Here is a 12,706-nt window from a genome sequence, read left to right on the forward strand (position 1 = left end):
TGCAAGACTCCTTCCCAGCTTCTCTTGCTTGCCAGGCTGGCCTGCTGGACCACAGGCTCTCTGTGGTCATCAATCCAGCCCAGCCTGTCTTCTCAAAGGCCATGGGGAAAGAACTGGGAGAAACCCAGAGCCCTAGGCTAGTCTTTTCAGCCTGCTCCTGCCTAGGGGCAAAAGGTTTGAGGCTTTGTTCATTACCAATCAATAGTCCCCTTTGCTGCTTCCCCCTCCACCTCAGCACACTGGCTTCCAGACAGGTGCCTCCTTTCCTGCTCAGAGACCAGAAGCAAAAGTATAAGCCAGAACCAGTGTGTGGTTCAGAGCAGTCTGTGAAGAACCCTGTAGCCAGTCACTATAAGGGGCAGCTCTTCTCCCTGCCCTTCTCCATCCTCTAATAAAGAGTCTGTAGACCCAATTCCTGCATTTCTCATTTTTATTTGACAGAAAAAGTTGCTCTTGCTGTACAGATTTTAAAAAACCAAAATGTCCTTAAGAAATGTGAAAAGTTGGGGGGAAGGGGCCACAATCTTACTGGGGGGGGCAGTAAGGGCCAGCTAATTTCACTCTTGCCCCTTTCCATAACATACAAGTTCCCAAGTCCCAAATCATCACCTCCCCCTCTCCCCTGCACTCAGGGGTAAATGGCGGGGGACAGTGCCACCCAGGCCCTTTCTGACTCAAGACTGGAGGAGTCCTGAACTATATTTCCTCCTCCAGCAACTCCCATTCTTACTCCCACCTACCCCCAACCCCCCAAAACATGTGAACCAGAAAAACTCACAGAGATTAAACATTTCACAGGAACAAAGAAAAAAAGGGGGGGATAGAGAAAGAAGGGAACCCCTTCAAAATGCTGCCAGGGTTCGGAGGGGACAAGCACCCCCCCACACACACACACAGCTGTTGGGGAGAAAGGGGGCACTCCCTGTGGCTCCAGAACTTGGGGTGCGGTGGGATTCCATTCCCCCCAAAAAACATTCATGGAGACCTGCAACAGAGAACAAAGCCATCAATGCCATCTCAGGCAGCCAGAGCTAAAAAAAAAAAAAAAAGGCTCAGTCCTGGAGCACAAGGAGACACACCTGGAGGAGCGGTGCCGCACTGGGCGGGGGCTAGGTGTCTCCCTCCTGCGCTTGTGGCCTGGGGAGCGGCTGTCCCCACGCTGACCTCTTCGGGAACCATGCTCACTGCTGCTGCTCCTGCAACAGACAGACGTCAGATCACATCCCCCCCCCCCCCCCCCAATCTCTTGCATCTTTAAGCCTAAAAACTTTTTTTTGCAGAAGTCGGCCAAACTGGGCTGGCTATTGGCAAGAACACATTAGTGGCCCTACCTCTGTTGGTCCTGTGGTGAGGGGTGTTGGCGCTCGGCAGGTGAATAGCTGAGGGACCGGGAGTCCCGGAGGGAGTCTATTGGCTTCCGGGGACTGCGGGACCTAGAGAGCAGAGAAGGTCCCCATAGTGCCACACTCTTCCAAACCCACCAGCCAGCACTCAGGACCACCCCCCAGGTCTTGACCACCAAACCTCATACCACACAGGGCCAGCCTCAGACCCACCTTTGTCTGCTCACTCACCCATCCGCCCGCATACCATCCACCGAGTGCCCCAGTGGGCAGGGCATGGGGGATGGGACGGTGGGGGACACAAAGGTAAAGACAGTCCTTGCCCTTGGAGGGGCTGTCTGGTGATGAAGGAAGGCCAAGAGGTGCACTCTCAGCCTCATGTGTGGGAGGCAGCCCCGCAGGGACTGATACAGGTAGATCTGGGGACTCGGGAGGGAGATGAAGGGAAGGGGGCAGGGTAGTCTTCTCGAAGGTGCTGTTTGAGCGGAGTCTTGCAGAACGAGGAGTTCACCAGGCGGACAAGGGAATTCCAGGCAGAAGGAACAGCATGTCCAAAGGCATGGGGTTCTCCTTAGACTGCAAGGCGCTGGGAGTGGCTGGAGCAGAGGGCATGTGTGGGGGCGGGCAGGAGAGGAGAACACAGGGCAGGCAAGGCCAGTTGGTGGAGAGCCTCACACGCCATTCCCGCAGAGACGGGGCTTTATCCTGCAGGCCACAGGGCGTCCCAGAAGGATTTGTGGAGTGGAGGGAAGTAACCAGATGTGCGTTTTAGAAAGATCCCTCTGGTTACATGTGGAAGAGAATGGCGTGGAGGCAGGGAGACAGGGAAGAGGCTGTGGACAGAGTCAGGAGAAGATGACGGTGGCCAGACCAGAGCCCTGGCAATAGCAATGGGGAGACTTAAAAGCTAGAATCCCTGGGACCAGGCTGCATGTCAGGGGCAGAGAGAAGGAACCTAGGACTCCCCAATTTTGGCTGGGGCACCCACTTGGATGGCGCAGCCCTTGTCAGAACAAGGCACAAGAGTTATGTGGAGAGAAGAGATTCTGACTCCTCCCATACAACCAGACACCAGAGTCCATATGAGACACCCAGCAGGGATCTCACACTTCCAGGGTCACATCCCACCCCTACCATCTCAAGCAAGGTAGCACTCACCTACGCTCACCAGGGGGTGGCTTCTTGGGACTTGCAGGTTTGGGCAAGGCCTGAGGGTCAGGCTTAGCAGGGGAAGGAGAGGATGCAGAAGAGGAAGAGGAAGAGGAGGAGGAAGATGAGGAAGAGGAAGAGGAGGAAGAGGAAGAGGAAGAGGAGGAAGAGGAAGAGGAGGAAGAGCTGGAACTGGAGCTGCTATCGCGCCTCTTCCTCTTGGCTGGGGTTGGTTCCTGAGGTCGTCCCTCTCGTTCATTCTCTTTTGGGGCTGGGGGAGGACTAGGGACCCTGTAGGAAGAGTACAATGTCACAAGGAGAGACAAGCTGCCCCAACCCCAACCCTACCTTCCAAGACCGGGAGGAAGGGCAGTGGGGGAGGGGTGCTTGAGAAAGGTCCTGGGAACTCTCCCAGCCAAAGCCAGAGAGCCAGTGACCCAGTGAGCATATTCTCTGGAGAGCAGTGGCCCCAAGCTGACCCAACCTCTGCTAACATAAGCAACAGGCTGGGGTCTGAAGCACAAGGGATCAAGGTTAAACCTCAAGAATGCCCCTGATGAAGGAAAACAGCCCCTGGGCTCAGGTGTGGGTGCAAAGCTGGGTGGTCTCCTTCCTTGGAGACCCAGCTTGGGTAGGCTCCTGTGTGTGTGTGCGCTGGCTGGGGGAGGAGCCGTCCTGCCTGGAGGCAGGAAGAGGGATGGGATGACCTCTGAAGATCCTTCCAGCCCAGGGAGTTCCTCTTGAGGTCTAACTGCCATCCCTCCTGCTGTAAAATTAAGTCCATTTCCTCTAGTTCTGTCCTCTGTAGAGATGGAAAACTTATCATTATCCTCTAGAGAATTAACTTTTGGAGATTTTTCTGTCCCATTCCACCCTCCAACATCCCCAACCCACATTCTCTCTATTCCCAGCTTAATGGTCAGGTCCCCATACCACCTCAACAAGCCAAGAACCCTCTGGATAGGGCGTTCCCTTCCCCATCCCGACCCAACCTTTATAAAACCTTCCCCTTGGAAAATTTCTAAAAGCCAAGTCCCCTTACCTCTTCAGTGCTACTTCGGGTTGAAGGGGAAGGCTAGAGCCCTCCGAGTCACTAGAACTGGAGCCAGAGGAGGAGGAGGAGGAGGACGACGACGACGATGATGACGACGAGGAAGAACTAGATGAGGAGGAGGAGGAAGAACTCCGCCGCTCCTTTGCTGGCTGCAGGGCCCCCGTAGAGGCAGGTGGTTCCCCCCCCTCGGGGTGGGAACCCCCAGGGACAGGGACAGAGAGCATGCCATTGTGGTCACCAGCAGAGGATGTGGTCTTTGCCGACCCAGAGGAGAGGGACTGAGATCCTGCTACAGGGGTGGTCGGGGCAAGCAAAGGTTGGGATTGGTCAGAAAGAGCAGATGGCCCAGGGGACCTAGGCCGATCCTGAGCTGGAGGGAGAACAGACTGTGAGGGAGGAGCCTGAACCATTCTAGAAACAGGAGAGGGAACCCGTTCAGAGGTCATTCTAGACTGGCTTGGGGCAGCTGGTGGGGTTCTGGAGCCTGGGCCTCCCGGTGGGGTTCTAGACCTGGCTCGGTCAAGGAGCGGTGGTGAGGTTCTGCCACTAATGCGCTCATAGGCAGAGAGGGGCACCCTGGGGCTGGTGAGGTTTGCACCAGACAAAGCTGGAGCCATTCTAGCACTGGTGAGGCTTGCAGGGGCCAAGGATGGCGGGGTTCTTGAGCTGGCAATATTCACAGAAGCTGTGGCATGTGTAGATCTAGGACCCACCAAGTTTGCAGGGGTTGGTGCCTGGGGTGTTCTAGAGCTGGATGGATAGTTTGCAGCGTTTGGGGGTGTGCCAGAGCCTGTGAGACTCAAAGCTGCCAATGCCGCTGGGGTTCTGGCTCCTGGTAGGTTCACAGCTGGGGCTGTAGGGGTGCGCGGATCAGCGAGGTTCACAGCAGATGGTGTGACTGCTGTTCTGGGGCTGGTCAAGTTCATGGCTGCTGCTGCAGCTGGTGTTCTCGAGTCAGCCAGGTTCACTGCTGTTGGTATGGCAGGTGTCCTGGCGCTAGCCAGGTTCATGGCTGCTGCAGAGGCTGCAGGAATCCTACTGGCGAGGCTGGCAGCTGGGGCTGTTCTGAGACTCATGAGAGGCACTGGAGCAGGAACCTGGGACATTCTTGCAGCAAGGCCTGCAGCAGACATGGATGGAGGAGGCCGAGCAGTGCCAAGACTGATGGCTGTCAGGGCAAGTGCAATTCTAGACTGAGCATGATTTTCTGGCACAGATGTTCTAGGGTGATCAGGAATTCGGGGACCTGGACCATCCATCATGGAGCCACCAGCTTGCTGCAGGACAGACATGGGTGTTCTAGAGCTGCCAAGGGGTTCAAGCATTCCAGGTGATCTACAGCGGTCAAGAGGAGTTGGTGACATGCTAGGACGACTGAAGCAACTCATTCTGGAGCTATTGAGTGCCACTGGAGGTGTCCGAGAACCAGAATGATTCCTTGTTGCAGGAGGAGTAGCAGAACGTGAACGATCGGAACTACTTCCAGATACAGATCGTCTACGGATGGCTGGAGGAGATCTTGTTAAGGACCGTTTGCCTCGAGTCATTCGTGGAGTACGAGATCTAGAACGGCGGCGGACAAGCGATGAACGACTTCGAGAGCGTTTGCGTGGCAAAAGTGGGGTTCGAGACCTAGAGCGACGCCGAATAGCTGGAGGTGTTCGAGACCTAGATCTGCGGCGTGTCACTGGAGAGGTTCGAGAGCGGGATCTCCTTCGAGTTATTGGACTGGTGCGAGATCGAGATCTCCTGCGGGTGACTGGGGATGTTCTGGATCTGGATCTTCTGCGAGTGATAGGCGAGGTTCTGCTTCGAGATCGCCTCCTCATTACTGGTGGAGTCCTAGATCTAGACCTTCTGCGAGTCACTGGTGGTGTTCTAGAACGGGAACGCCGGCGAGTTGGTGTTCTGGATCTTGAACGCCGGCGAGTTACTGGTGGTGTTCTGGACCTGGATCGCCTTCGACTCACTGGGGATGCTCTTGAGCGAGATCTTCTTCGAGTCACTGATGTCCTAGATCTTGATCTTCTTCGACTGACTGGTGAAGTACGTGACCTGGACCTACGTCGGCTGACCAGGGGTGTTCTGGACCTGGATCGTCGATGAGTGGCTGGAGAGGCCCGAGACCTGGAACGCTTCCATGGGGCTGGTGATGTGCGTGAGTGGGAACGCTTCCGACTGGTTGGGGGTGTCCGAGAGCGACCTCTTCGACGTCGAGAGGTTCGTGAACTCTCTTGCCGGGCAGGAGACCTTGAGTGGTAACCAGAGCCTCCTCTACGCCTACGAGTAACCCGAGACCTTGACCGGCTCCGCTGTCTTCTTCGAGAGGTTGACTGAGAAGATCCAGACCTATCTCGACGTCGGGTTGTTCTGGTCTTCTCCCTCCTTGACCGGGAACGGGACCTCTGGAGCCCACGAGGCTTTGGTGAAGGAGAACGACCTCTCCTTGAAGTTGTCTTAGTGCGGGGGGATGAAGCTGAACGCCGCCGGCGTGAGGATCTTGACTTTTCAGCTGGCTCTGGGGAAGACACTGAAGGACTTCGTCGGCGTCGTGGTGGAGTTCTAGAACGTGTCTCTGGTGAGGAAGATGCAGAACGACTTCTACGGGAGAGTCTAGTCTTCCTAGCCCTCTCAGATGATCGAGAGCTGTGACGACGAGGTGGAGTGCGAGACTTAGTCTTGGGCTGTGGTGATGACCTAGAGCTTCTTCTAGCCATTCTGGATTTGGGAGGGTGTTCTGGAGAAGACTCAGAACTGCTGCTTCCTTCAGGAGAAGGACCTCTACCTTTGCTTGATGAACCTGATCTGCTTCGTCTGGGAAGTGCCCGAGGGGCAGAAGCCTTGGGTTCAGGAGAGGAATCAGAACCACTCTGTGCCCTTGATGCTGCTCTTGGCTTATCTTTAACTTCAGGAGATGAGCCTGATCTACTGAGCTGAGGAGAAGGTCGGGATTTGCTATCGACCTCTGGAGATGATCCAGAACGACTCCTTTGTCTAAGTGACATTCGTGTTTTAACTTTAGCATCTGGAGAAGAGTCTGATTCACTTCTTTCCTGAGTGGATGCACTAGGTTTCTCATCAAGTTCTTGAGAAGATCCAGATCGACTTCTCTGCCCAAGAGGAGACCTACCCAAAGTCTTATGTTCAACTGATGATTCTGACCCACTTCTTTCTCTCTGGGGGGTAATACACTTGAGTTCTGGGGATGATGGAGAACGACTCCTTGGCCTAGGAGTCTGAGGCAAAGCTTTTGGTTCTGGAGAAGAATCACATTCACTTCTCCCCCTGGATGGTGTTCTGGGTATGTCTTTCATTCCAGGAGAGGATCCAGATAAGCTGTGCCTTGAAGGAGTCCCAGACCCATCTCTAAGTCCTGGGGAAGACCCAGACCTGCTTCTCCTTGAGGGAGTTCTGGGTAAATCATCTTTCAGTTCAGGAGAAGATGCAGAACTACTTCTTTCCCTTGAGGGTGTTCTAGGTATAGCATCAAGTACTGGTGAAGAGAGAGTCCGATTTAATGACATTCCTGCTTTCTCCACTCCATCTGGGGATAACTCAGAACTGCTGCGTCTGGAGGACCTCAATTGTTCTTTCATGTCTAGAGATGGGTCTGTCTCCAACCGACTAGGAAAAGGTTCATTCAAACCTTTAACCTCAGCAGAAAATCCAGTATTTATTTCTGCAACAGCGGCCGAGTTTCTAAATTCTAAAGGTGACTCATAGCTATTCTCCCTGGGAGGGGTATTAGACAGTTCCTTACGTTCTTGAGAATAATGTGGCCTACTCCAAGTTGAGGCCACTGCAGGGAGTTCTGCTTCCAAAGAAGCCTGCAACAACTGGCTATGGTCAAGAGTCAAAGACATAGCAGTCCTTTCTTCTTTTTCAGAAGATGATTCAAAGTTACTTCCAGCCATTTCTTTAAGTTCTGGAGAAACATGGGACAAGACCTGGTTTGAGGACACTTCAGATTTGTCAGCTACCTCCATCAATTCCTCATCTTGGCTTGGTTTAGCTAATGGACTACTTTGGCCTTTTGTATCTGGAGATGACCCAACACCACCTCTTTCCTTTGAAGAGGTGCTAGGTGTATCTTTGAGTACTGGTGAGGACTCAGGTCTATTCTGTACTGGAGGACTCAATTTATCACTTAGCATAGATGATGCAGTAATATCCTCCTGAAGGAGTAAGTCTGTTTGCTTTTTTGATTCAGGAGAAGGCTCCAATCTACTCTGCGCCAGAAGAGATTTACAGTCCATTGCAGGATATGGGGAAGAGTCAGACTGGGATCTGTTCTGTTCAGGAGACATTCCAGATTTCAGCCTAGGACTCATTGACAATTTGCTTCTATCTTGTGTTGTTGGAGATCTGGGTGCAGAATCAGTGACAGGAGAAGAGGACCTAGACTGACCACCCTTAGGAGGTGTTTGAGATTTGCTCTGCAGAGATAGAGTGTCATAGTGACTCTGTCTCCTTTCTGGACTCGAAGTGTCAGATCTAGAATCTAGTAAAGTAAGAGATTGTCCTTCCTGTTGCAGAGAAGAGGTGCCAAAATAGCTCTCTCCTGGTGGTGTGTTAGACTTTAGTCCTGAACAGAGTGAGAACGATCCAGAACTTTGTGCTGATGAATCTTTAGACATCTCTTGGGAACCTGGTGACCTTGATCCAGAAAGATTGTGGCCTGGTGAAGTTTGAGGCTGTACTTTGGGGCTTGGCGAAGTAGACCCTGAGTGACTTTGTCTTGGTGATGTTCCAGGTTTCACTTTGGTATCTGGTGAGGAGGACCTAGAATGACTGTGTCTTTGTAACAATGTAGATTCTGCCTTGGAGCAAGGAGACTCTGATCTGTTTTGCCTTGGTGGTGTATTAGATGTCACCCTATCAGGACTTGGAGAAGATGAACCAGAATGACTCTGGGTTGGTGATTTTACTGCCTTTACTTTGGGTTGTGGAGATAATGACCCAGACCGGCTCTGTCTTGGAGATGTGCTCGATTTCACTGCAGGAGGCGAGGACACAGAGTAGCTCTGTCTCAAAGGGGTTCTAGATTTCACCTCAGGGTCAGGTGATGTTTCAGAACAGCTCTGCCTTTGTGGTGTTGCACATTGTTCATTTGCCTGAGGACTTGTTACAGATCCTTGTCTTGGTGGTGTTCCAGATTTCCCTTTAGGTTGAGATGAACCAGAAAGACTTTGTTTTGATGGTGTTTTAGATTTCTGATTAGGTGAAGAACCAGAGCGACTTCGCCTTAGTGGTGGTGTTTGAGATTTAGCTTTAGATTGGGATGATCCAGAGCGGCTGCGCCTAGGTGGTGTCTGAGACTTTTGTTTAGGACAAGGAGAGGACCCAGAAAGGCTTCGTCTCAAAGACAAGCGAGATTTTGCTTTGGATCGTGGAGAGGAGAGAGACCTGCTTCGCCTTGAAGAAACACGGAATTTTTTCATTTCTGGGCTTGAGTTGGACCTGCTCCTTCTCTGTGATGTTCTGGACTTATTCTTCCGCTCTGATGATGAGCCAGACCTGCCTCTCCTTTGTGGTGTTCTAGAATGAGATCTTCCCCGTCTAACTAGACTTCTACTACGAGATCTTCGTCTTGCAGGTGTCCTAGACCTAGATCTCCCTCGTCTTGCTGGTGTCCTAGACCGAGATTTTCCTCGCCTGGCTGAGGTTCTAGAACGAGACCTGCCACGCCTGGCTGGGGTCCTAGAGGAAGACCTGCCACGCCTGGCTGGGGTTCTAGAGCGAGACCTGCCGCTTCTCCTGGCTAGCGATCTGCTACGAGACCTCCGTCGTACTGAGCGGGTCCTAGATCTGCGCCTAGCCGGTGTTCTAGACCGAGATCTGCCCCTCCTGGCTGGTGTTCTAGACCGAGATCTACGCCTGTTCGGTGTTCTGGATCGTGATCTACGCCTCGGTGTTCTAGAGCGAGATCTGCCCCGTCTGGCTGGTGTTCTAGAACGAGATCTGCCCCTAGCAGCTGGAGATCTGGAGTGTGACCTTCCTCGCCTTGCTGATCTAGATCTGCCTCTTCTCTGGGTATTTCTGCTCCTGGACCAGCCTGGTCGCTGAGGAGACCTAGACCGGCCACGTCGCTGGGGACTTCTAGATCGCCCCCACCTCTGTACAGACCGGGACCTATGCCACTGAGGGGACCGGGACCGAGAATGACCTCGTTTAGTAGGGGTTCGAGACCGCGATCGCCCCCTCTTCGCGGTGGTAGGGCTAGGGGACCTCCCCATCCTACGAGGAGTAGGAGAATGTGACTTATCCCGCTTTGCTCTGCCATGTGAGCGACTCTTCGATGCGGGAGAAGAAGAAATCTCTCGGTGGGACCCTGGAGCTGGTGTGGGTTTAGGACTTTCAGGGGAAGAGCTGGCATGCCGAGAAACTTTGGTTGGTTGAGGGGATGGTGGAGAGCTCTCTGAAGATGATTGGGGAGGTTTCTCAGGAGACTTAGGTGGTAAACGACCCCGGGTTGGGGAAGCCTCAGATGGGGGGTTCATTGGCTCCTGACTTATGGGGGCTTTTGCAAGGGGTTGTGGGGAGCTGCCATGTTGCTCAGCGAGGAGCAGAGTGGGAGCAGATGGTTCTGGGCCTGTGCTGCTCCTTTCCGGAGAGGGGCTAGGTCGAACTGCAGATTTCTAAGGGTGGGGGGGAAAAAAAAGCAGGAATAGGGATATGTAAGCACTAAAACTTTTTATCACCCGTAAGATTCCAACACCCTTTCCAAAGGAATTTTTCTGCATGTCCCATTATACCAACTGGTCCTTTTTCCCATGATAAACCATCACATTTATTCAATAACAAGAGGCCATTTAACATAAAAAACATTGGGGGGAAACACATAGATAGGAACAGTCTGTGACCTCAAGAGTCATATAATATAGAAACAGGATGCAAACAACATAGTACATTTTACAGAAAAGAGCCGTTATAAAATGTTGTAAACAGAAAAAAGTATTTTTAAGTGGAAAGATAAAGCAGTTCACTAAAGTGGACTCTGACTTTATCCTTGAAAAATAACTGTATTAAGTAAAAGAAAAAAGGCACAAACTTGAGGACTTATATAAATAAAAAACACTGGGATGGAGCACAGGAAAAGACAGAGAACATAGAAAATGGATATGAGTGCTAAGAATTTAGCAAAACAGCAATTAAAATAGTTGAAGCAAAAAAACATTAGTGTTTGCATTAGAATAGCAAGTATAAAAGAACAGGTGCTGAAAAAAACCATTCCAGAATAGTGTTTTCAGATTTCAGGTAGCAACCCAGTGGGTTCAAACATTTTAATTAACCACAACCAGCATTTAATGAGATAAAATATTAGAGGAATCTAAGTAGTAAGACCAAGTATAAAGAAACTTTCGAGTTCTATATACATAAACAGGATGATGATGCAAAACCTACATCAAGTGAAGTTTGAAAACCACAATTCTAAAGGATTTGCAAATATAAAAGAAAACCTGACAAATAAGACAGAAATACAGGGGGGAAAAAAAACACAAAAAACTGAATTCACCCAGCCAGTGTGGTTTAGTGGTTGAGCTTATACCTATGAACCAAGAGGTCCTGGTCAGGGCACAATGCCAGGGTTATAGGCTCAATCCCTAACAGGGGGCATGCAGGAGAGGCAGTCAATCAACGTTTCTCTCTCATTATCTTTCTCTCTCTCCCTCTCCGTTCCTTTCTCTAAAATCAAAAACATATTTTAAAAAAAAAAAAAAAAAAAACCTCAAATTCATTTGTCTCAATAAGCTCTTACTTTTCTTCATGCAAACACCTACCCTAAGTCCATATCCCTATAAGCCCATAAACATCCATTAACTCATTAACATACCTCCTCCTTCTTGTCTTTGTCTTCATAAGGGCTACTAGGCTGTTTTGTAGAGGGTTCTGGGCTGCTCGGATGCCCTGTGTTGTTGGTACCTGGTTCTCTGGAAGGTGCATCTCCCTCCCCTCTACGCCCTGAAGCAGGGGAAAGACTCTGCCCTGTCAAGGCAGTTGTATGGGTTTTTGTTGCAGCACTTCGAGACCTGAGGGAGGTAATTGAGGATGGGGGAGAGAAAGGAAATCAGTTCAGGGGAGTACAGAAAACCCCCTCCCCAACACCCATCCACCTTTCCTGACTGTACACAACCCTCTTCCAAGAAACCTTCTCTTATTCATAAGATTCAAATCACTCACTGACATTCAAGTCCAATTCACTTTGGTTGGTCCTTCTCTTCCCAACACGATGCCAAAAAATGTTCTCCCTCTACCCCTTTGTTCACCTCCCACAAACCTCCCAAAACCCTCCACCCAACCATTCCCTACCCACTTCATTCACAACTCACCTCTGAGCCCACCTCCTTCAGGAAGCCTTCCCCGATTAAGGAAGCCAGGGCAAGGATTCCTTCCTCCCCCAGACACCACGAACAAACCACCACCCCCCCTATTCTGGCAGTCCATATACATCAGAACAAAACAAAAAGTAACAAAATAAACAAAACAAAAATAAACCAAAAAAAAAAAAAAAAAAAAAAAAGAGAAGGGGAAATGTATATGTCTGTCCATCCTGTTGCTTTAGCCTGTCAGCTCCTAGAGGGCAGGGACCGTGTCTTCCGAATGGTCTGTGCAGCGCCTAGCACACCGTGGGCGCTCAATAAATATTAAATTAATTAACCCACAAGTCCCTCTCCCTCCCTTCCTCCTGGACCACCCCTTACCGACTGCGGGAAGTATCAGAAGAGGAGGCAGAGTCAGCAGAAGTTGAATGGTGGGCCCGGCGGCTCTTGGGGGCTGGTGTTGTACTTCGAGACCTGAAGGAAGACCACCAGCCATAACTAAGGTATTGTCACACCTGTACTGGTTTCCCCTCATCCATCCCTCAACCCTTTATTAGTCAGGTACATGACACATTCTATCCTAACCCCTTAGGTGGCATTCATCTACTTGCTAATTCTTCTCCAATTCACTCACCGCTTCCGCTTCTTGTCCTTAGATTTACGTTTGCTCTTTGGAGTGGGAGACCTAGGAATTAAATTAAAATTATTAAAAGTAATAATTACATTTAAAAAATGAAATGAAAAGAATTAGGGAGTTATTGAAAAATCAAGGAATTGAGCTTTATTTCAAGAAAAAAGCCCCACAGAAAGCAAGCAAGGCCACCAAGCAATGGCTCACC

At 50.9% G+C, this 12,706-nt stretch overlaps 1 long non-coding RNA gene across 1 annotated transcript; it reads right to left on the reverse strand.

Moving 5' to 3' along the window:
- Positions 1-412: 412 nt before the first annotated feature.
- On the reverse strand, positions 413-2,495 carry LOC307112667. The gene is made up of 3 exons (XR_013814737.1): positions 1,332-2,495; positions 1,080-1,196; positions 413-985 (listed from the first exon to the last, which is right to left on the reverse strand). It is a non-coding gene; the product is annotated as an uncharacterized lncRNA (long non-coding RNA).
- Positions 2,496-12,706: the final 10,211 nt, after the last annotated feature.

This window comes from Cnephaeus nilssonii, assembly GCF_951640355.1.
Source record: "Cnephaeus nilssonii genome assembly, chromosome: 2".
Taxonomy (NCBI): domain Eukaryota; kingdom Metazoa; phylum Chordata; class Mammalia; order Chiroptera; family Vespertilionidae; genus Cnephaeus; species Cnephaeus nilssonii.